At 34.9% G+C, this 25,847-nt stretch overlaps 1 protein-coding gene and 1 pseudogene across 1 annotated transcript in view; both read right to left on the bottom strand.

Moving 5' to 3' along the window:
- GTF2F2 (general transcription factor IIF subunit 2) overlaps nucleotides 1–25,847 on the bottom strand; it is a 128,621-nt gene that overhangs the window by 77,790 nt on the left and 24,984 nt on the right. The gene's annotated exons all lie outside the window — the stretch shown is intronic.
- Nucleotides 8,375–16,211, bottom strand: LOC119259621 (40S ribosomal protein S6-like; annotated as a pseudogene).

The raw sequence follows: 25,847 nt of genomic DNA, 5'->3' as shown, positions 1-25,847 counted from the left end.
TTTGGCTTCTTAGAAAAATATTTTAAATTCACTTCTTTAAAATTTATTCATTAAAACTGTAACTAAATCTTAGTTTTAATAAACTTCAATGAAAGACTTCTGAAAATCTTGACCAAAGTTACACAAGTTATCATATAGGCTAAATGTTAGTTTATACATAAAATTTTAGGATAAATGAACAGCAAGTATTCCCAGAATTCTGAAAGCTAGTATTCCCAGAATTCTGACTGGCTTCATCAAAGGCAGTACAAAAGCTGGCAGTAAATACTAAAAAGAAATACTTAAAATTCATTGTACTAAAATTAAAAAGTCCTTTAAAAAATTCACATTAATAAAACCTCCACATCAATCATATAATCTTCTTTTATGTGTAACTAGAGTGTTTCTACTAAAACACCAAATTATCTCTTACTACTTTAAATGGCTTACTCAGGTTTTAAAGGAACTATGAAAACAGAAAAAAAGAGTAGTTTAGCCGTCTTTGTAATTGAATGGTTTATAAACCTCTCCAGCTTATGAGTCGGCTTTTCCTTGGCATTTGGACTTTGGTTAAAAAAAAAAAAAAAATTGGTAGTGATTTAATGTCAAAGCAAGATTTTCTCTAACAATATTTCATTACAGATAATAAAAAAATATCCTTGACATATCTTTTTACAGAAAATGTAGCTGAACAAATCTCCTAAGAAGTATTAGCAGGGGTTTTTTTTGTTTTGTTTTTTTGCATCAATTTACAAAGAGAATTTAGCTATTGTAATAAAATCATTATTTATGAAAATCATTACTAAAGAAAACAGATTCACTTGTATGTACATCTTTAAAATAATGGTATCTGGATGATTTAATTCCTCCTCAAGCTTTTGATAAATCATAATATCCTAAAGCTATTTAATGATCTAGAAGGAAATTAGACTACACTGACTACTCTTATGTAACTTTTCATAAATGTACCCTTTAAAATTCAAAATAACTTACACTTGGATTTACATATTCAAGTGCCTAAATATTATCTTGTAGGTGTACAGAAAATACCTAGTTTTAAATTGTATTACTTTCTAAAAATTTAGAGAGTTTCTATTAAAAAAATTCAAGAAATCACACAAAATGCCAATTATAAATCAGAGGGAAGCTGTCATATTCTTCTTTTCAGTCACTAAGAATTTCTTCCACAGAAAATATTTTTTCCTAAGTAAATATTGCTCTACAGAATAATCACAAAGTCGCTCTTCAAAAGAAAATAAAAAAGTAGATTGTTATACTTGCCATCAATCAAATATATATATATATATATATATATTTTCTTGTATTTGAAAGTATCTCACACTGATTCTAGCACTGCCCTTAAAAGAACTTGTGGTGTATTATATTTCTAAAATGTATATGGGAGCATGAAGAACAAATGAAAGGAAAAATTAAGGAGACTTTTCAAATAATACAAGAAAGATGCCTACCATCTCAGACTGAAGATGATAATACTAAGTAAGTTTGCAGAGCTAATTTTTTAAGGAAAACTCAAGTGCTACTCATAAGATGACAGTAAAAGGCAACCGTCATTAAACGTTTTATTACATACCAGATAGCATGTTACAAACATGTTATCTCAATTCTCGGAACAACCATAAGAAAAGTGCTGCTATTCTTACAGATGAAGAAACACACTTAGAGAGCTATGGAAGCTGCTAAGATCAGTAAGAGGGAGAGGTGGCACAAGGTTGGAAACCTAGATATCCCTCTTCCAGAGCCTACAGAGACCATGTCTGCTTGCAGGTCTCACATTAACACCCAGAACCTGGCATAGAAGAGGTATTCATGAGGTAGGTGCAGAATACAAAATAAGAAAATATGAGTTTGCCTCCCTTGATAAAATCTCACAATGCAGGTATTCTTAAAATGTTGAGTGACTTTTGGGAATGCAAATAATATTTTTAATGTCATGTCGTGTCATTTAAAGAACATGAGGTGAATCATCTCACAAGAGTAAAAAATATCTCAAATTTGTCTACTGGTAAATCTAGACTTTTCACATATAAGAAGACTTAACACTTTATGACTTGTACAGTCCAGACTGACATATTATGAGAAAGAATATGATGCAGATAAGTACACACAGACTCTTGAGTCTGACTTGTGTTCAAATTCTATCACTGTTCGCTAACTTGCTTAAGTGACCATAAACAAGATTCTTAACTTCTTTGAACTTCAACACTGTAAAATGGAGATAATAATCAGCTGACAAAGCTTTTATAGGTTTAAATTATAAATTATATGTAAAATAACTCATCATAGACTTTCAAAAAGCACTGGTTATTAATTTATGTATAAAGGTATCTTTATGACATAATCACAAAAACAAACACAAAAATGCACATTTACATTAACTAGGTTTTCTACTTAGACATGAACAGAATGGATAACTTTAAAAATGCATGCTTAATGCTGTGGTGAAATAGTGTAAGGTACAAGAAAATATCTTGAATTGTTATAGGCAAACGGTTTTCTTTTGTATTAGTTAAAAACACATATGATGAGTTTCTGGGAACTTTTATCTTCCAGTTTCATGTATGAAATTGCAAGAACAAAATAATTACTGCTGCTATTTTATCAGCAATTTAATATTAACCAGCAGTAATAAGTTGATAACACAGTCTTAAAGACATCTCTGTCTAATACAGAGAATGGGCTGGTGGTTTCCAAAAGCAAGGGGTAGGGAGAGGTGGACAGAATGGGTGAAAGGGGGTCAAAAGGCACAAGCTTCCAGTTACAAAATGAGTAAGATATGGGACTGTAGTGTAGTATCATTAATAATACTGTGATGCATATTGGAAAGTTGCTGAGAAAGAAGATCTTAAAAGTTCTGATCATAAAAAATGTAATTATATATGATAATGGATGTTAACTAGACTTATAGTGGTGATCATTTTGCAATATATGCAACTATTGAATCATTATGTTGTACACATGGAATGATATGTCAACTATACTCCAATAAAAAAGATGCCCCTATTTAATAAATTATGTTTAAATGTTTTGAACTCCAATGACGTTATTCAAAGTTAAAATTAGAGCATCTGACTCATAATTATCCTTGCTAATAAAGCAGAGATGTAATATGGACTATCTAAAAGAGCATGCAACTTAGAAATTATTTGCATTTACTTCTGAAATATATAATTACTACTTCTGTAGCCAGCTTAACTTTCTAATCATATTTCATTATAAGCTAATATTAAAAAATAATTTGCTTCTGTGAACAAACATCAAGGAGGGGAAATAAAAGAAAGTGTGCTAGATAGAGGGAAATACCTAAGATGAAGTTTATAATTTGTCTAAAATAACATATAAAGCAATGACTATGTTCTACTTCTTTGGACAAAGATAAACAACTATTCAAGAGTTTCTGTTACACAAAAATCACATATATTTTATTTATTTTATTTTTATTTATTTATTTTTTTTTGTGGGACCCTCGCCGGCGGCCGGGGAACGAACCAGCGCTGCAGAGGCTGCAGGCAGCCTCGCAGCCCAGCGCTCAACCGCTGCGCCACCAGGGGAGGTCCAAAAAAAAAAATCACATATATTTTATAAGTTATGTTAAAAATTTCCAGTTATAATATTGCAAAAATGTACACCATTAGTTTGAATAAAAAATATGGAAACTCTAGTTTTATTTCAATCACTAGTTATCTTTTTAAAATACTGAATTAGATGTTAAAGACTGAACAATTCTATTTCTTTATTATATATGTCTTAAAAAACAGTTCCCTACATTAAACACAATACAGCTAACCTAAGAGCACAACAGATTGTTCTAAACCTAGGATCCCAGAGTATTCAGTTACACTTAAAGCAAGTTTAGTAGCTATATATTTTTTAAGATCTAGTTTTTAAAAATTCTTTTTTAAGAATTTTCAAAGTAATTTAGATTAATGTTGTCTAGGAAGTTTGCCATGTATTTTTCTATATCATTAAAGCACAAAATTGAGCAAATCTATTGATTTCCTCTTAATTCCAGCCCACTGATTTTGTCTCATAACAGATGTTCATAATTTTTTTGAATTCTCAAGAATTATTGAATACTAGCTTTAATCTCACTGATGGCTTGAAGTTGTTAACTTTCTATGACTAAATATGGTTTTACAAAGAACTAGACCATTTAGCATTTACTTTAGGTATCATACCATTTGATGAGTATTAATTTATATTTTATTTTCAGAAAAACTTAAAAGTCTGAATGTAGAGACCCATGGTCCTACAACCTAAAATAACTATTTTATTACCAATATTTTATTAATATCATTAATGTTTAATTAATATCATTAATTTTGAATAATAATTATTAATATTAATATTTTAACCACATACAGACATTTTTAAAGGCACTCTTATAGAAAAAGGAAAGGCCACACATAGCTATGCACAGAAATATTAATAAAAGTTGAATGATTAACAGAAAAGCTAAGCAAAAGAATCTAAAAGTCATAGGTGACTGATTTATAAAACAACAAAATCAAAACATGCAACCACATTTAAAATACAGATTTACTTGTTATGACAAAGCCAAAAAACAAGGTATATTGACTCAGTACATAAATATTCAGTTACTCTGAGAACTGAATGTAGACTTTATTAAAATGTCATTGCAGCTCCCAGTTTTAGTTCCCTTTCCTCATTATCTTAATCAAAATATGGATTATTTGGATATTAGACACACTGCATATAAAAAAAGAAGGTTTAATTATAGCTCTTGCTATTATAGAACAAAAAAATTACATGGTGAAAGTTCACTAGATAGATACACTGAAAAATAACAATGCTTTATACACAAATTTGGCAGGTATTTAAGTCATTCTCTATTTTCATTCTGTAACACCCTAAGTCTTTCATTTAATTATATGATTTAATAAAAACATTTTTAGTAGCATCAATCATAATTCCCTATATATGAAAAAAAAAAGTACCAAATAGTAGTCAAAGCAATGGAAAAGAAAAGCAGCTGAGGATTTCAAAATAAAAATAAAAAAAGAGACTTATCAATTCTACCAATGTTAGGAATTGCTAAAGATTATAGAAAAGCTGAAGCCTATTCTGCAGAAACTGGTTTCTGTTGACAAGGGAACAACCACTACTGACCTACCTCTTCCCCTGAAGAAACCATCTATGATTGTTTCAGTAAGCTCCAGGTATTATGACATTATTAAAAAAAATCGCTTCCCTGGGAAAGTATGTGAATGAGTGGGAGGGAATAAAAAAAATGGTAAGTGCTGGTAATCTGATCTTTTAGAAGAGATCATAAAAATGCCTGGCATTTCTTGAGGTGTTACTATGAATCAGGCACAGTACTAAGTACTTTGCATTAATTATCACTTTGTAAGTGCACAGCAATCTTGGTGCAGAGATTGCTAGATACTTCCCCAACATTCATTCTTCCCTTCTTTATTAGTAGTTTACTTGTCAGTAAACCAACCTGATTCAATTGTACTCAGAAAAAAACCTGTGTTCTGTACTCAGATAAAAACCTATTTTCCTGTGTTCTGTGGCTACAAGTGTGGCCAAGTTATTAAGTTTTGATCAATAGGATATAATAGGGTATGACTTCAACTACGCTCCTGTAAAAGATTACCAAGATTCAGAAGTCTTTTTGCCTCCACTTTGCTACCTGGGACACAGATGTGATGGTTAAGACTGCTACAATAAGTCCACATCATCTTGAGGATGGAAGACACAGGTTGGTGATAACCATGGAACTACCATACCAGACCTGAACTTTTTACCTCAGAACTCTCTTTACATGAGAAAAATGTTAAAGGTACTGATATTTTGGGATGTCCTTTATACCAAAAGGTGGGCAGTATTAGAACCTGTTTTACAGATGAGGAAATAGTCCCACAGAGCTAAGCACTTGCTACAGTCACACAGCTAACAAGCAACTGTGAAAATATCAAGCTCTTAAACCACACAGTGGTAACATCTTCCCATAGACACTGATACTTTGTGAGGGACTCTGCAGAGGACATGAAAAGGGGCAAAATAATGTTAAAGGAAGGTTGACATCTCCACTCAGACTAGGCCAAGACCTAGCTTAAAATACCGAAAACACCCAAGTTAACCAACAGGGAACCTTCCCAGTCTGGTAAATATGCTGCAAGAAAAAGCTAAGATCAAGGCTTCTGAGATAAGTGAGGTCACAACCACAGACGGCAGAAGGGGTCTGACTGGTAGTTCACAGTAAGTCTAACCAGGAAGGAGCCTCTGTGAGCCTGGCAGATTTTCCTCATTCAAGTATAGAATCATTATTGGATTAAATGCAGAACAAATACCCAGGAATAACAAACTGATTTCTAAAAATTGCTCAAGAAGAACAGCTAAGAAAAAATAGAATATCCTTAAACAAGTTGTGGGGGAGGGAGTAAGTGCATTAGGGTATTTACCTATCAAGTAAACAAAGGAAAAATCTTTTAGATTTCTACAATATAGTCAACTTTTATACTACAGCTCCCTGCCCCACTTTGGGAGTAGAAGAGTATGAGGGTAGAGGGAAAAGAGCATAATCCTTCTCTGTTTCCCGAGAGTACCAACCAATTTTTTAAAAAATAAGAATTAAACGGCATCTTGTATGCTCTGTTTTAAAATTACCTGGGAGGGAGTGAAGTAAGAAAACTGGGAAAGAGAAATAGTCTGAAAAGTTGAATCTGTGGAAAGTGGGAAACAGATATGGCCAATTTTTTAGGAACAGTAAGAGATAATGACGAAAGAGTTACATCAGCAGGACAGTCATGTGTACCCGAGCTAGCATCATTCTTCTCAGCTTTCCAAATTAAAAGGTTTATGGTTAACTGCTCAAGTAATTAGATATCTTCCCCACAATAATATGTCAATTGAAGGATCAGGAAGAGTTAGCACAAAAATACTGGAGTACTGACAGTAAAGTTCACATGCTTAAAAAAAAAAAATCAGATAAGAAGTGACTGAAAGGACAATGATAGATGAATTTTTCTGGTTATACACACTGAATTTGAGGATCCTTGAAAGGCAGCAGCCACACATTAATAGATTTTACTTCTAAATACATACTGTTTTTGTACTGTGAAGCTTAAAGGATTAAAATATGAAGTTATTCTTGCTTAAAACTATTTTTACATAGATACCTGGGAAGCAAAATATTTGTAAATCATTAGAATATTTAAATACAAGAATACAGATGTTAGAAGAGTCCACTGGAAACAAAAAGTACTTTGGAAACGGGTACACTAATAAATGAAAGATGTCAATTAAGACCAATACAATTATATGTCTTGGAAACCAGGCATCTTTTTTCTTTTTATTTAAATTTTATTTTTTATATTCCCCATACAATTACAACCCCCTTATTTTGACCCCAAGCCCTCCTTTCCCCGCCCCCCACCCCCCATAGAGTGTCTCTGGTTCATAGTTGTTTGTCGATTTTGGTATTTTCTTTCTTACAGTTATTCTTTTTCCTGGTTCCTTATTTAAGTTTTCTAGATGCGTGCTGTGAGTGAGACCATCCGGTATTTTTCTTTTTCTTTCTGGCTTATTTTGCTGAGCATGATCCCTTTCAGCGCCATCCATGTTGCTGCAAATTGCATGTGTTTATCTATTTTGAATGCTGAGTAATATTCCATGGTGTATATGTACCACATCTTCTTGATCCAGTCATCTATTTTTGGGCATTTGGGTTGTTTCCAAAGCTTAGCTATTGTAAACAGTGCTGCTATAAACATAGGGGTGCAGGTGCTCTTTGGAATTGATGTTTCTGTGTCCTTTGGGTAAATACCTAGGAGTGGAATTGCTGGATCATATGGAAGCTCTATGTTCAGTAGGTCAAGAAATCTCCACACAGCTCTCCATAGTGGTTGGACCAGTTTGCACTCCCACCAACAGTGCAGGAGAGTTCCTTTTTCTCCACAACCTCGCCAACATTTGTTGTTGCTAGTTTTTTTAATATGTGCCATTCTCACTGGTGTAAGATGGTAAAATCAGGCATCTTATAGCATATTAAATAACTAAACAAGAAGAGGGACAGAAAAATGTTCTTATTCTAAAACATACAGGGAAGATGCCTGATAGCCTAGGCTTCTATCAATCTTATAAAGTCAAACAGAGAAGGACAGGACCAATGACACAGCTTGGTCAATCTCTCCAGACTGAAAACACATCTAGCTAAAGTTGATGATATTATCTTCTGCTTAGCTTCACATTAATGACAGATTTCTTTTAAATTTTATTGTAAGTTAATACAAACCTAAACAATTCCTTTTCTTAGACCCATATTTAAAGAAACGTTTACATAAGACATTTAAATTGTCTTTATAACCTAAGACCCTTAACTTTATTTTTCTTCTCTCTCTCTCTCTCTCTCTCTCTCTTTTTTTTTTTTTTTATGCCTGGTCTCATTTATTTATTACATTTAGAAAAGTCTCATTTTTGAATGGACTCAGACTTAGAGGTGCAAACTCCCAAAGACGACAGCCTGTCTCTTGGCAATCTGTTCTTCGTGTTTTTCTTGGCTTCCTTCATATTTTTGGCTGAAAATTTAATATACTTTGTGGTCTCTTCCTTTTTTTCTTGGTATACTATTTCTTTGAGCAATACACTGACATTTACATTGCAGAACATGTAGAGTAACAAGCTGCTGAATCATGGGTGCTTTGGTCCTAGGTTTCTTACCATTTTTGTTCAGGGGTTTTCTCACAACATATGAGCAAACATCATCTCCTTTGAAGAGAGTGCAAAGTTTGTGGATTCTATTGGCTCTATTAGGCAATGAAGTACAAGAGTATCAGTGAGTCCAGGAATATTCTTCCTCCCTCCCTGTTTTATTATTAACGACTGAGTTGAGAACACTTACGGCATCAACAATGAGAGCCTGAGCAGTTGTGCTTTTTTTCACCGGTCCTCCTTGGTCTACAACAGGAATGCCCCTTCCTCAATAGCAGGTGAACCAACCATGAGTCAAGACACCTTGCTTCATGAGGAAATCTTGTCTGTTGTTCCTATCATTGATTTGTAACCACATAAGCCTACCATATTTCACCCAGAGTGTCAGCAGCAACCTCTGTAGCCATACACCTCTCATAAAAGGTATGAGATTTGCATTCATTATCCACTTCAATAAGTTTCTGGTAGTCAGTGGCTAAGACGTTCAGTTTCTTTTTCTGTTTATAAAAACTAAAGTTTATCAAACAACTTTAAACGTAAGTATTATCTGGAGGTAAGGCACTTAGCTTACTTAGAAAGAAAAGTTGATATATATAATTGACAAATTTAAGAGTCTTAGCTACTTACTCAAAGATTCCCCCAAAAAGATCTCTCTGTGCCAAGTCTTTTAACTTTGACTTACTATTTTGTAGTAATGACTTTCCTTGAAAGCACTATGAATAAAAAATTTAATTCTGGGCCTCCCCGGTGGCGCAGCGGGTTGAGTGCTGTGCGGTGAAGCTGTCCACAGCTTCTGCAGCATGAGTTCGATCCCGGGCCAGCCAGGGAGAAACCCACATGGCGTGGCAGACCTCTCCTGCCTCGCCCACTGCTCCCCTCAGCAGTGTCTTCGGTCCATCTGCCTGTTCTGCTCCCCGCTCTCTCTGGTGAATTCTCTCCTGTACCCCAGTTGACCTGTACCCCAGTTCTTATATAAATAAATAAATCTTAAAAAAATTTAATTCTAAGCTGCCATTAGTTAAAATGTGTGAACCTTTCCTTTTTGAGTCAGCCAGCAAGAAGGAAGGGAGGTATATGAAGAGAATTGAAGACATGATATCTGAGTATCAGTTTTGTTTTCTGATGACTATATACAACCATTTAAGAGACTGGCAATTTACCAGCATAAAGATTTTATGACATTTTAAAGAAAATGTCATGCCTTCTGCATGCCACAGCCTTCTGGAAAAACATCAAACCCTATATGGAAAATTAACTGAGTAATTTTTACCAAACAAAAAGTTATTAAAGCAGTACACTGAGGTAATTAACAGGACTTGAGTATGTAAGGTCACAGAAATAATATTAGTAATTTCACTAGTTGAATTTCACTGCAAACATACCAAAATTAAGGAAAAATAAAATGACCAATCATTTTTCACATGATATAAGCAACGTTGTCCAAATTATATCAGAGCTTACAATTAAGACAAAATGTACTTATTATAAATTAGATTTCAACATCAAAGGAAATAAAGACAGGAACTATAGAGAAGAAATATAAGTATGGTTCAATAAGTAAATCAATTCTTTGACAAAAGTATTTAGTGTACAGTCAGTTATAGAAACCCTTTATTAATAATCTAGAATTCCTTAAGGAATACAAGAAATATATGTTTCTATAATTTCTTTTCTCTATATATAAAATTACAACTGTATATCTAAAATAGAACAAAATATCAAGTCAAAAATGGAGACAACAATTCTACAATGGTGCTGAAAAGTAACTATATTTTGTAAAAGTCACCCGTGAACCCTCTTTTTAAAAAAGCAAATCTAATGTTGAAATTTAGATATTAAAAAGGTAAATGAAAGCAAATAATGCAAGAGTAAGATAGCATGACCAAGACTAGAAAAAGGTACAAATGTATTTATAATTAATAGTAAGGTGAAACAGCAAGGGAATTATTTGTGGAGCACAGTGTGAATCTTTAAACCCTTGACAAAGTGAAAGCACAACCAATAAAAATTTAGAAATTATCCTGAGGAAAATAATATCCTAATTTTTCACAACAGAGAATCAAAAGATTGTTAAAAAGTAAAACCTGGAGTTAAAAGAACTTAATATAGTGATTCCTTCACTCCCTTAGTTCTTCCTTCCTCATACACATACCTTCTGCCCTTGACTTCAGAAAAGAGTTCTTGGGAGTTCACATTTATTGCAGAAAAGCAGCATTTATTTGACATTTGGCAGTTTTTTGCAGTTTTTTCCTTCTGTTATGTAGTAAATTAACTGTACTTGTGCCTATCCCCTATAATGGTGCATTATTTAGATCAACTCTTCCACTGAAAACAACTATAAGGCTGAATCTTAAAAGAATAAAAAAATTCCAAGACAAAAAGTCATAACCAAGGTCCAAGTATGGGGAAATAAGAATCCCTGAGGTCACAGGCCAATTTGGGGAAAATGACTCATACAATAGTATAAAAAAAAATCAAATTATCTAAGAATAATAAAAAATGTACAGGGCAGCTATAGATAAAATCATAAACATTACTGAGTGAAATTAAAGAAAATCTTGTAATATTGCAAGAATCAATAAAAGATGTCAATTTTTCTTAAGTTGCCATATAGATTCAATACAATTCCAATTGTAAAAATCATTTTTCACATGATAGAAGTGTTTTGTAGAAAATTTCAATTTGATTCTAAAGTTATATAAAAATGCAAAGGGTCCAAGAATAACCAAGATACTCCTGAAGAACAGGTGGGAGGGCTTTCTGTCCTGCACACTGATTAGTACTTAGCTAGACTAAGACAGTGTGGTGTTGCACATGGATAAATGAATCAACTAATACAACAAAGAGAGTCTAAAAATAAACTTGCATTTTAATAGATACTACGGTAAGGTGGCACTGCATGACAATAAGAAAAAAGGTGGACTTATTTATTTTTATAAAAATCTATGTAATTTTTTAAAAAGATTTATTTATTTATTTATACAAGCATTGGGTACAGTCAGAAGCGCAGGAGAGGGTGAGAGAATTCACTAGAGCCAGAGCGGGGAACAAAACAGGCAGACTGACAAAATACACTGCTGAGGGGAGCAGTGGGCATGGCAGGAGAGGTCTGTGCACCATTTGGGATCCTTGCTGGAGGCTGGGTATCGAACCAGCGCTGCTGAGGCTGTGGGCAGCTTCACAGCCCAGTGCACAACCACTGTGCCACCAGGGGAGACACAAAAGGTGGACTTTTTTAAAGTATGTAATATTCACTCATATGGAGGGAAAATAAAATTTGACCTTTATTTCATACCATACAGATGGATTATAGATCTAAATGTGAAAGACAGTACAACAAAGCTTTTTTTTGAAAATGATATGAGAATACTTTTATGATCTGGAAAATAGAAGATTTCTTAAATGATACACAAAAAGTATAAACCACAAAAGACAGGGATAGTAAGTTGGACTGCACTGCACTTCTGTTCATCAAGATACTTTCCAGAGACCAAAAAGACAAATCACAGAATAAAAACACTAATGAACCAAGTAACTGTGGGCTATACCCAGAATATATAAAGAACTACAATTCAGAAATAAAAAATAAATCCAACCAACAAAAAGCATGGACAAGAAGTCCAAACAAATATTTCATAAAACAGGAAATCCAAAAGCACCGCAGACGTACAAAAGGGGTGCAACTTCACTAGGAATCAAACCACAATGAGAAAACACTACGTATCCACTATAATAATTATTTAAAAAAAAAAACAAACCCAGGACAATACCATTGGAGAGGAGTTGAAAGAAAAAAGAAATTGCATACATATACTGTAATGGGATTATAATCTGGTATATACAACTCCGAATAGTTTAAAAACATCAACTAGAATTGAACATCTATCCTGCAACTAAAGGAAGTCCACACTTAAGAATATACCTTTTAAAAAATTATATTGAGGGCACACATATATCACATACAAAGACATGACAGCATTGTAAATCACAGACTAATATAAACAACACAAATTTCTAGGAACAGCAAAAATGGCTAAGCTGTGTTAAAGACACTCTGGACTAGAGCAAAAAAAATGAAGATTACATAAAAGGAATCATCTTAGAAAACAATGTTTGGTGGAAAGATACAAAAAATAGTACATATCTTTAAAAGTATATATATAATATATATATATATATAGGAATCCCCAAAGAAGGTGTAGGATCTGAAAGTCATACCAATGTATATGCAGAGGAAGAGATAGTCCTGCAATTTGCTTTCAAGTAACCAGAAATGGATAAGAGACACAGGAAAACGAGATACAAATGTAACATGATGAGCCTTTAGCTACTAATTTTTGAAGATGAGTTAAGTATATGGAAACATATATTATTCTATTGTTTGAAATTTTTCATTAAAAAAATAAGTACAACCTTAAATACCAAACATCCAGATGAAATGAAATTACAAAATCAATTACACAAAGATAGCTGAGAGTTTATACATATGGTGTAATGATTTTCAAAACCAGATTTCCTAAACAGTTTACACAGCGCTACAGTATCCTGCAAAATAAAGCAGAACAGTTTAAAATGGAAATCCTTCTCAACTTGTATCAATAATGCATCATTTGACTAGGTCTAAAGCAAATGAAATTTGTTTCTTAGGATCTGTAAAAACATCACTATAGCCAGGTAACAATCTGCACTATCCGACTAAGTCAATCAAGACAATTAAAAACTGGCTGCAGGGCCCCCCCTGTTGGTGCAGGCGGTTGAGCGCAGCACTGTGAAGCTGTCCGCAGCCTCTGCAGCGCCAGTTCAATCCCGGCCAGCCAGCAAGGGTCCCACATGGCGAGCAGACCTCTCCTGTTTCGCCTGCTGCTCCCCTCAGCAGCATATTTCGCCAGTCTGCCTGTTCTGCTCTCTGCTCTGTCTCTGGTGAATCCTCTCACCCTCCTGCGAATCTGGCCTGTACCCCAGTTCTTGTATAAATAAATAAATAAAAATAAAATAAAATAAAAACTGGCTGCAAACAAGGACTTATAATTAACACAACTGAAAGGATGTTAAACAGAATTAAAAACACTATTAAAGCTAATTCTTTTCACTGAAGAGTAACTTCAAGAAACAATGATAATAAAAAATGAAATTCATTACAAAAGTATTTAAAGCAACTGAAGTTTTAGAATGACATATTTAAGTGCTAAGGATTAAGAAGTACTGTGAATTGTCTGAGTAAAACGAAAGATAATACTGAAAAAGTCACTAATAGTGAATGAGTGAAAAAGCTAACAGTTGTCTTTTGAAAAATACTATGCCCAAAGTGATCAAAATATTCCTCATTCTTCAGTATGAGCAATGAAAAGGAAGAAATAGACCAGAAGCAAGGAAAACAAAGAAGAAGATACACAGCTGGGGCTACATTAAAATAAAAAGCTTCTGCACAGTAAAAGAGACAATAACCAAAACAAAGAGACATCCTAGGAATGGGAGAAAATATTTGCACACCATACAACTGATAAGGGACTGATATCAAAGATCTGAAAAAATTTACATAATTCAACAAAAACAAACAACCCAGTAAAAAAATGGGTAAAGAGCTGAAAAGATATTTTTCCAAAGAAGAAATGCAAATAGCCAACAGGCATTATGAAAAAATGTCCAACATCGCTTATTATCAGGGAAATGCAAGTCAAAACCACAATGAGATACTGGTAAGAATGGCCCATATTTAAAAAAAAAAAACAAAAACAACAACAAGCTGGAAACAACTGCTGGTGAGGATGTGGAGAAAAAGGAACCCTCTAACACAGCTGATGGGAATGCAAACCGGTCCAGACACTAAGACCCCTCAAAACACTAAAAATTGATCTCCCTTATGATCCAATTATTCCACTACTAGGAATCTACCCAAACAACACAAAAACACTAATTCAAAAAGAAATCTGCACTCCTGTTTACTGCAGCACTATTTACAATAGCTAAGATATGGAAACAACCTAAATGTCCCCAAACAGATGAAAAGATCAAGATGAGGTATATATACACAACGGAATACTACACAGTGATCAAAAAAGATAAACTCATGTCATTTGCAGCAACATGGATGGAGCTGGAAGGCATTATGCTAGCCAAAATAAGTTGGAAGGAAAAAGAAAAATATCAAGTGGGTGGTTTCAATATAGGTGGAGCATAGGAAAACTGAACAAAGGGTCAGCAAAAAAAGACAAAACTTGGGGGAAGGGGAAAAGAAAAAAAAGACAAAACTTGTAAGCTGATCATAGACTTGAGGCAAACAGCAAAGGAGGGGAAGGGAAAGGAGTCGAAAGAGGGGAGGGAAGAGCACAAGGGACTACGGTGATGGTTCATGGGTACTATAGTGGTTTAAGAACAATGGGCAATACACCTGAAGAGAGAATGATGATGTTAGAAAATAAATAAATATTCTAATCTGAAAAATGTATATGAGATATGTATAGCTATATGACAATTAACTTCAAAATGATACCAAATTAGTCTCTTAAAAGAACATGGTAGCCCAAAAAAGGATGAGTGCCTCTGGAATTAAACGGTGTCATCTGACACACTCCAGGCATTAAATATTTCTTTTCCTCTCCTTTCTCATAACCTTTATTCCAGTGGCACTGTTCAGTCTCTGAGATGCTCTGCACCACAGCCCCTACCTTCCAGACTATGAGAATATTGCCAGTCTTCCACATTCCCAAAGCGGTTTCACTAAGATTCATACTGTCAGGAGTGTGTGAATTTTCCTTTATCAAAGTAGGGGAGAGCAGTCATCCTCAAAGCTGGATTCACTCCCCAACATGAGCATACATCTAGCCCTATGCCTCATCCCTTATATTCCAGTAATGTTCCAAAACCATCACGCACCTCTGCATTTGTTATTTCAGTAAAAGCAAAGTGCAGGCCTTGCTAACACTTGCCCCAATGAATACTTCTGATCTCACTCAAATGCCAGGTTCTCCATGAAAATTTCTTTTACTCATTCAGGATGATTTGGTTGCTTCCTCACTCTTGCTCCCATTGAATTCCTATTCATCCTATCCCTTTTCTTGACACTAACCCCTCCGAGGACAGGAACTTTGCATTTCTTTAAAATGTCTGGTTCTCAGGGCTTGGTAGAATAATGTCTTCTAGAAAGAGGTCAAATTAAATCTGCTCAAAAATTAACTGTTCATATTTGTGTGGGTTTTTCCTGGGCTTTCTAGTCTATTCCATTGAAAAGGGTTATGACAGTCAAGCTTTCCAAACAACAGAACATTACATCTGGGAGACATCTGTTTCAACAAGACAGAGTTTGTAGGCCCCTGTTTTACTCTAACAATGAATGGATATCTTTGAATGCTTCTTGTCCTAAAATATCTTTGGTCTACTATTTCATACTCGACCTTCAGACTATGACTTTTTAATCTCCTAATATGTTCTCCATTTAACTGTGCAGCAAAGCCACTGCCTGTAATGTCAGAAATACCTTTGTCAGTAAAGTGAGTCCTTTTCAACCAATTTCCCACAATTAACTCTCTCTTTCTCTCCATTTCTCCCTCTCTCTAACTCTGCCTATTCAAAAATGATCTGGATCAAAAAGGAAGTCTCTTCCACTAACAATGTGAGAAAATTACTATTTAATTTAGATTTACTCAAGTAAATATTTTACTTAATTAGATCTACTGTTTACTAATTAGATTTACTATTTACTATTAAGATTTACTATTTGATATAGATTTAATATTAATCAATAAATTAAGTCATATGATCTTATTGGCTAGAGTAGCCCTATATGCACTACTCTTTAGGGGATACATAAACTACGGAATAGGCAAAACCTTGTGCTGCATTTTCTTAGGTTCTCAGGTGAATGTTATGATATCATAACATACAGGGTCACCTTCTGGAGAAATTCAAGCCATGAAAGATATAGTAAACTATAATTCTACAGTTACTATACTCTACAGTGAAGGTGGAACTAATCCATATAACTAAGTGGTGTCTTTCTAAGAAGAGGAAATTTGATCACACAGAGACACACCAAGGATGCACATACACTGAGGGATGCAACCACATGAAGAGGCAGCAAGATGGCAGCTGTCTGGAGGCCCAGAAGAGAGGCTTCAGGACAGCAAACCTGCTCTCTCCTTAATCTAGAGTCCAGGACTTTGAAAAAATAAATTTCTGTTGATAAAGTCACAGTCTGTGGTATTTTGTTATGGCGGCCCTATTAAACGAATATAGTATGAATAACACCTGTGATTTAATCTTTTTGAATCAACTAAAACATCTAATTGATGAATTTTAGAAAAATGCCTTTTTTTCCTGTGCTTTGCTTTTTTTGTTAACAAAATTTTTACTGATAATCACCCTATATTACAAAAAGTATACAAGTCATAAGATTACAACTTCACTGACTTTTCACAAAGACAACATATCCATATAACCAGAACATTGGTAGCTGTGCTCTCATTACAAATTCATGGATTCAATATTAAATTTTCTATACTAATATCTTACATATTTTCAGTAACTTTATTTCTTCCTAATAGAGTTTATTGTTTGCTCTTTAACTTTCAAGCGTAAGTCCTATGTGAACACAACCAGTATTTAGAACTGTGGTAATATCAGAAATATTAAAATTTCTTAAGAATGTGTTAAAAACAAACCAGAGTCATGGTGCCAGCATTTTTAAAATTTGTATTTCTTTTCTTCTTTTTTAATAGAAATAGGCTATGGTAATCTTTGTGAGACACACAGTCTGGTAAACTTATCATTACAGAGGCTTCAATTAATTTTCTTTCTCCCACTTAGCATCTTTTCAAATTTTTTTCTGACAGGACTTAGAAGCTAGTAAAGACTTTGTGGAAAGTGAATGTCAGCTGAATCAGTGGTGCAGTTAATTTATTTGAATTACTTTTCATGAATTTCATAGTCTTGAAATGAAATTGTTTCCAACAAATGACTTTTTTCTTTTAGCTAATGAAGCACTACTGCATACACAGAAATGATATTCAAATGTAAAAGTTCTGAGGCATTGAAGTAGTTATCTCAAAAAGCAAAAGACTATAGAGAGTCTGTATACATAAAAGCCTAAGGCTAAAGTGAGAAAAAAGATGAGTTGGTATCTGAAAGAACTACCTTGAGATCAAGGACTTGGAGGAATTGGAGAGGTCCAAATGAAAAGGATAGGGACCAATGTTTTAGGGGAGACTACAGTGGAAGCCCAGAGATGGAGCAGCAGCCTGGCCAGTAATACTGGGAGGAAGCAGAGATAGCTGGGACAGATGATGATAGTTGGGGCCGAATGGCAACAGGGAGTTGCCTGACACAGCAGTGATCAGGAGAGAAAACAATGTTTGCGGGACACAGCCTCGCTTAAGTGCTCTAAAACTACATATCTTGCTTGCTATTCAAAATCTTCCTGAACCTCAATCTTGGGATATTTAGATCTAATGAAGTATACTTTACTTGTAGTACATCTAGGAAATGACATTAGGATTTAAAATCACCTGGATGCATGGACACTCAAGTGAAAAGACTGAGGATTAAAGAACACACCTGTGCTCTCATAAAAATTACTAATACAAGTACCTATGATCAGTTGTGAAATAGGGCAATAAATAATTTGATAAGAATTATACCAAATTTACTCAACAATTATTTTTTTTTTTTTACTCCACAATTTTTATAAAGATGGAGGTATATGGTAAGGTTATTCCTATAAAGACAATTTTCACTTTCAGAGTAAAGGTAGAGCTATACTTGACTTCTGTATTATGATTTGGATTCCTCAGACACTGACTCTGAGACAAGATTTTAGAGTTCAGGTAGTTTATTTGTGAGGACATCACAGGAAACACTGAACGAGAACTGAGAAAAAAGAGACCAGAAGAGAAAAGAAATCCATAAAGCGATTAGTCTAGAAAGCTGGTACCAGCTACACAGGAAAACTATTGCTTAATGCTGCTGCAGGGTTCTCTAGAAGACAGTGTAAGGTGTGGGCCTTGGAGTTAAACTGCCAAACCGTCAGGGGAACTGGGTATTTAACCACCAACTCCTATCAGATATTGAAGGTCATAACCAAAGTGAGCACTAATATCCTGGCATTTCTGACCTCCCTTACAGGCAAGCAGAGGAGCTGACAGCAGAGAAAGCACTCAGAGAAAGCACTGAGTGCTCTCTCTGGGTGCTGAGATTTAGAAGCTGCCCAATGTTACAGAAATGGTGAGGGCTGAGGGACTATTAGGGGACACTGACAGCATCATTGACATACAATCCTAACTGTGGAGTCTGTCCATAACTTAGGAAAGTAAGAAACATTGTTCTTCACCTAGAAGCTGCAGAAAAAGACTGAGAGCTACTCTAAATTGCCAGACATTTTCCTTTGCTAAAAGTGTTAAGTGTTCTTCTCAAGAAATTGTTTAACTACTACACAGTAGGAAAAAAATCTGCCAAATCCTCAGTCATTAAATTCTGTTTGGTTATATGAAAGAAACTGAAGCTGTAAACAACCCTGGGTAATATGTTTTTTTATGCCCTCTATGAGCAGAGGAGGTTAGTAGAGAAGCCACAACTTCCAACCATACGCTATTCTCAAGAAAGGCTCTTTTAAAGGGAAAGGAAAAAAATGTCAAAACAGTATGTGTTCATCTGTAGCTTTCCCACCCCCCTACCCCCCACACGCTTTTTCTTTTGGAATAGCTAATGAAGCAGTATAAGCAAGAAATTGTGGATTAATACACATAGAGAGTTAAAAAAAAAAAAAGACTTCAGCTGAATTTCTTTTCAAACACAGCAGTCTTTCAGAGCATGCTGGCTCTCTATCAGTTTCATCTCTAGCCAGGCCACAGCTGTCTATTTCTAATGGTTCGTAAAAACATGCAAGAATGAAGTTTTTATTTCAGAACTTAAAGATCTTTACTAAGTCTTTTTGCCTTAAGGATTCATAAAATGACCTAATTTTAGAGACACTTATTTTAAAATTAAACCCAATTTAGTTGAAATTGGTTTCTCTAACCATTCTTGATCAATTACTTCAATTTTTCCAAGAAACTGATATTCTAAATAGATTGGTATACAAATTGTATATAATGTCCTGGTTGTTTATACTGAGATATACAGATACATTCTCAATCCATTTAACTGTACTAAATAACACTTTTAATTCCATTCATCATATAAATCCTAATTCTGCTTCCAGTTTACTATTAATTTTTCTTTTAAATGCTGTTTATTCCTTAGTTTCACTTTTTAAATACTGCATTGACCAGATTTTCTTCTTTCTAAATGTATCTGTTAAGTACATACAACATTATACACAGTTTAAGTCTTGTCCCCCAATACTGTCACAAATTTGACAACAGTGCCTCAGCACTGCTCTTGAAATGACTTTCTATTTTGACTTTTTTTATCAGTCAAATTTCTCAAACAGTTCTACAGAAAGATTGCTTCACTTCATAGTAATACAAATGACTAGATGAATTGTATTTTCACCAGTGGTATCTCTACAAGTAGTATCCGAAGCTGTGCAATTGCAACCACTGTGACTTCAGGTAAAACTTGGACCTTAAATCAGGAAACAACATATTTAATGGAGGGTGGGGAAGAAATCAAGAAAAGGTGGAATTTGAGCAATAAATAGTTGCCACTGGCTATTTCTGTAACATAAAAAAGTACAAAACTGATACAAGGAATAAAAGGCAGAAAGAGGGTGGAGTAGAGAGAAAGAAAGGGAAAACAACAACAAAACCAAGTAAGTAAACAAGTTCTAATCACTCTTGCTGCTGCCTTCAAAGAAATTATTTATTTTATAAATACTAACAGTTACACCAACTAGCTTGTCCATTAAAAATAACAGGTTCTCCTATACTAGATCCAGCTTTCTCACACTTGGCACCATGACATTTGGGACTGGATAATTCTTTGGTGTGAGGGGCTATTCTGCACACAGGAGGATGTTTAGTGGCATCCTTGATCATTAGATACCACCAGCACACCTCTAGCTGTGATAAAAAATATCTTAAGAAGCTGTCAAAGTTGTCCCCAGGTGGGAACCACTTTACTTGATAATATATAAACATATACATACACTTGGAAAGTGATAAGATAAAAATCTATTCATAATCTGATAATTATCAAATTAATTTTGCTTTTGTATGGCACAGCCAATAGGAAATTTATGATATCAAGGAACGGAGTTTTTTAACAACTGAAGTTATTTATATATCACAGCCAACAAAATCAAGAATAAAGTTCAACAGAAGTTTTCAAACCCATTTTGGTAGGCCTTAATTCTGTTATGAATAACTTTCTGCATAACCATTATGTCAGCATTGGATACCTGAAAGTGGGACTTGAAAGAGTATGGAAGAAGGGGCCTCCCCGGTGGCGCAGCAGTTGAGCGCTGGGTTGCGAAGCTGCCCACAGCCTCTGCATCGCCGGTTGGATCCCCAGCCATAGGCGAGGGTCCCACATGGCTTGCAGACCTCCCTTGCCGCCCGCTGCTCCCCTCAGCAGTGTACTTTGTCAGTCTGCCTGCTCTGCTCTCCCCTCTGGCTCTGGTGAATTCTCTCACCCTCCCACGCTTCTGACTGTACCCAGTGCTTGCATAAATAAATAAATTTTTTTTTTTTAAAAAAAGAAAGAGTGTGGAAGAAGCTGCTATTTTTTTTTACATGAAAGTATCCCATATTGTATGCATGTTTAAAAAATAAAGAATACGTATGCTTTACAAAATAATAAACTAAATTTAAAGTCTTTTCTTCTGTAGGAAATTATTATGAGTATTTTCACCATATGAACATAATACAGTTTCAGCAATAAAAGTATAAAGCAAAAATGATAAATTACATGGAGAGAAAAGAAAAATCAACTACCTGGTATTTTCTCCATTTAAAGTTTAATATGAAAATGGAACACATATACTAAAAAAGTCAGAGAAGAAACCATGCCTAAATGTAGAGAAAACCTTGAATAAGGTTTAAAAATATAATATGCAGAAAATTATCAGATAAACCCTAGCAATAAATTGAAAAAGTCAAAGAAAATGAGTTTTTAAAGATTAAATATTTTAAATAAAAACTGTTTCAGTAACTTAGTTTTAATATCTTATGTAAGTAATTGATGATAATATGTAGCATTTGGTTTGTAAAGAAGCTGGCTTCCTAAGATCTTAAATATACATGAATCAAAACAAAAAATCAATTTATATTTCGAAGCTATAGAAAATCAAAAGGAAAAAGAGAAACAGTTTGTATAGCTTGTTACTTCCTGCAGGTATGATAAAACTGTCCTAAGTTATTCCCAAATATTTCACAAAACAAGAAATGGAGAGGTTTGCTTAAAGCTGAGTGTGACTGAATTTTAGAATAGGTAAATAAAACATACAATAAAGGTAAAAATCTGGTGCTTTCTGAATTCTCTCCAAAGACCTAAACAAAGATATACAGAAAATGAAGGTCCAAAATAGCTACTTATTTCTAGAAACTGTAACCCAAACTACAGTACATTATAGGCAATAAAATTTAAGAGAATTCATGAGTACTGGAACCGAAACTTTACAATGACTGAAACAGAAGAGGAAAAAATGTGCCAATATTCCTTGTATAAATTATCTCAATTCTTCAAATGAATAATACTATAATTATCTAATTCATATTCAAAACACTGTCATTATGATTATTACAATACAGATATAGACGAGACTACATGTAGTACCAAAATAAAAAATGCATGGTAGTAAGACTAAAATAGAATTCAAATGTCTTTCATCCTTACACTCTTCACTAATTGTTTGGCATCTCTCATCAGAAAACCTGGGGACAGAATTTTCAAGTTTTCATTAATAATTATTTTTGATCACATAATTTATGTTTCAGGAAATTTTCTTTTTTTTTTAGTATTTTATATAATTCTTTTATTTATTTATTTATTTATTTTTTTATATATATATATATTTTTTTTATAGAGGCATGTTTTCTTTCTTTCTTTCTTTCTTTCTTTCTTTCTTTCTTTGTTTGTTTTGTTTATACATGCACTGGGTACAGTCAGAAGCGCGGAGGGTGAGAGAATTCACCAGAGCCAGAGTGGGGAGCAGAACAGGCAGAAGGACCGAAGTACACTGCTGAGGGAGCAGCGGGCGCAGGAGAGGTCTGCGCGCCATGCGGGACCCTCCTCCAGTGGCTGGGAAGCAACCGGGGATCGAACCGGCGCCGCAGAGGCCGCGGGCAGCTTCGCAACCCAGCGCTCAACCGCTGTGCCACCGGGGAGGCCCAGTATTTTATATAATTCTTATATCATATTTCATTTTTGCACAACGTATGCATTTTTATTTTGGTTATATTCCCATACAATTGCACCCCCCCTTATTTTGACCCTAACCCTTCCTCTCCCTGTATCCTCCCACCCCCCGTAGTGTGTCTCTGGTTTATAGTTGCTTGTTGATTTTGATTTTTACTTTGCATTAATTGTCTTTTTTCCTGGTCCCTTATTTAGGTTTTCTAAATTCCTGCTATGAGTGAGACCATCCAGTATTTTTCTTTTTCTTTCTGACTTATTTCGCTGAGCATGATCCCTTCTAGCTCCATCCATGTTGCTGCAAACTGCATGTGTTTATCTTTTTTGATTGCTGAGTAAGATTCCATGGTGTATATGTACCACATCTTCTTGATCCAGTCATCTATTTTTGGGCATTTGGGCTGTTTCCAAAGCTTAGCTATTGTAAATAGTGCTGCTATAAACATAGGGTTGCAGGTGCCCTTTGGAATTAATGTTTCTGTATCATTTGGGTAAATACCTAGGAGTGGAATTGCTGGATCATATGGAAGCTCTATGTTTAGTAGGTCAAGAAATCTCCACACAGCTCTCCATAGTGGTTGGACCAGTTTGCACTCCCACCAGCAGTGCAGAAGAGTTCCTTTTTCTCCACAACCTCACCAACATTTGTCGTTGTTAGTTTTTTTAATATGTGCTATTCTCACTAGTGTAAGATGGTATCTCATTGTAGTTTTGATTTGCATCTCCTGTTTCAGGAAATTTTTAAGAATTCATGTACTAAAGAAACAGAAGAAAGGCTTGTCACAGTATTCCCTACAATGAAAAATACCTCCTCAATCCACTATTGAACTTTTGTAATTGCTAGTAATTTGGATGGTACCATGTAAGTCATCTCTAAAGAACTTCCTTGATTGTTTCCAGTTACATTGTAAAGATCTTGTTGTAGGCAATTGCAGACTTGTTGCTATGCTTCACAATAATGCACACTAACTCCAAAATAATGGTTACCTCTATAAAGGGAAACAGGGATGGGACTAGGAAAAAGAAAGCTGGAATGCCAACTGTATCTAAAATGCTTTATTTCCTTTAAAAAGAAAATACCGGCCTCCCCTGGTGGCACAGCGGTTGAGTGCTGGGCTGCGAAGCTGCCCACAGCCTCTGCAGCGCCGGTTCGATCCCCAGCCACCGGTGAGAGTCCCACATGGCGTGCAGACCTCTCCTGCCACCCGCTGCTCCCCTCAGCAGTGTACTTTGGTCCTTCTGCCTATTTTCTCCCCACTCTGGCTCTGGTGAATTCTCTCGCCCTCCCACGCTTCTGACTGTACCCAGTGCTTGTATAAATAAATAAATAAAAAGAAAATACCACATATGGAAAATGTCAACAATTATTAAAAAAACAGCTGTTGTGGGCACAGGTTACAATTATTCTTTACACTTTTCTACAGGCTTGAAATATTTCAACATAAAAAAACTAAAGAGGGGTGTCCCCTGGTGGCGCAGGTGGTTGAGCGCAGTACTGTGAAGCTGTCTGCAGCCTCTGCAGCACGGGTTCAATCCCGGCCGGCCGGGGAGATACCCACATGGCGCAGCAGAACTCTCCTGTCTCGCCCACTGCTCCCCTCAGCAGTGTATTTCAGTCAGTCTGCCTGTTCTATTCCCTGCTCTGTCTCTGATGAATCCTCTCATCCTCCTGCATATCTGGCCTGTACCCCAGTTCTTGTATGCTTGAATAAATAAATCTTAAAAAAAAAAAAGGGAGAGAATCAAAATCAAACAAACAAAAAAAAAACCCCTAAAAAGTAAATTTGAAGTTTCAGTGAATTTAACTTGTCTTTTCAAGCCTTAATATCATCTTTAGAGTCCAGTTTTTTCCTCCTCCTTAGCCTTGCACCCAAATTATTAAAGCTACAGTATAAACAACCATGTACTTATGCATGCATACCTGAACATGAAAAGAGAATAAACAAACCTTTTACTCTCTTCCCAGACACTGAGTAAAAGAACGTTTTCTGGTATTAGACTAATTTTTTATAGGGTAGACATGGCTCAGGCAATTGGCAACACAAAGCTGAACATCTGTAGTCAACCACAATGTTGGTGGCAGTTGAGGAAATATGCAAAACATTCAAGCCACACATTTTCGCTTCATTTTATTCTCCTTTACAAGTATAAGATTGTCAGACACTGGCATGTTTCTCTCTCTCTCTCTCTCTCTCTCTCTCTCACACACACACACACACACACACACACACACACACAGGAGCTTCCTTATTCCTCCCACAGGGCCTTTGGGCCTTAGTTACTGGGAGAGTTGCAAAACCCGGTGTGGACTACAGATGGCTGCCATATGAGAGACAGTGCAGGAAGGACAACCTGGAGTGCTGAAAATTCATCAGAGTTGGGTAAGCAGGTAGACCTAGAAGCATATCTGTAAATTATTTTAAAAAGAGATTATTTAAAAATTTTATTTCTAAAAAAATGTACTTTTAAATATCAGGAAATAGAGAGGGTCTACTCAAACATTCTCTTAGAGTTTTCATTCACACATGTGTATAATGGAGATTGAACTGAACTATGGGGACTACACCTGAGGGAAGAAATCAAATACTGTGCAAAAATTAACAATGTAAGAAAATAAACTCATTAATTAAAAAAAAAAAAAGTCCTGCCCTTGTGGGGTTTTGAGGAAGAATTAAATAATATATGTGAAGGCAGGTTACACAGCAATATATAAGTGTAATAAATATATAATACTTAAAGGAATAACAACGGTGTTTCAAATCCAATAAATGTACTGAACTCTTAATACTAACAGCAAACACTGAATCAGGTATGCAATCCACTGCAAAAAATACCACACATTTTTATCTAGTAAATGCCTTCATTTACTATACTTGCAGAGCAGTACC

Source organism: Talpa occidentalis, unplaced genomic scaffold (genome assembly GCF_014898055.3).
Source record: "Talpa occidentalis isolate TD23 unplaced genomic scaffold, MPIMG_talOcc4v2.1 talOcc4.5, whole genome shotgun sequence".
NCBI lineage: Eukaryota > Metazoa > Chordata > Mammalia > Eulipotyphla > Talpidae > Talpa > Talpa occidentalis.
The sequence above is the reverse complement of the archived record's forward strand: the minus strand, read 5'-3'. Positions and strand labels throughout refer to the sequence as shown.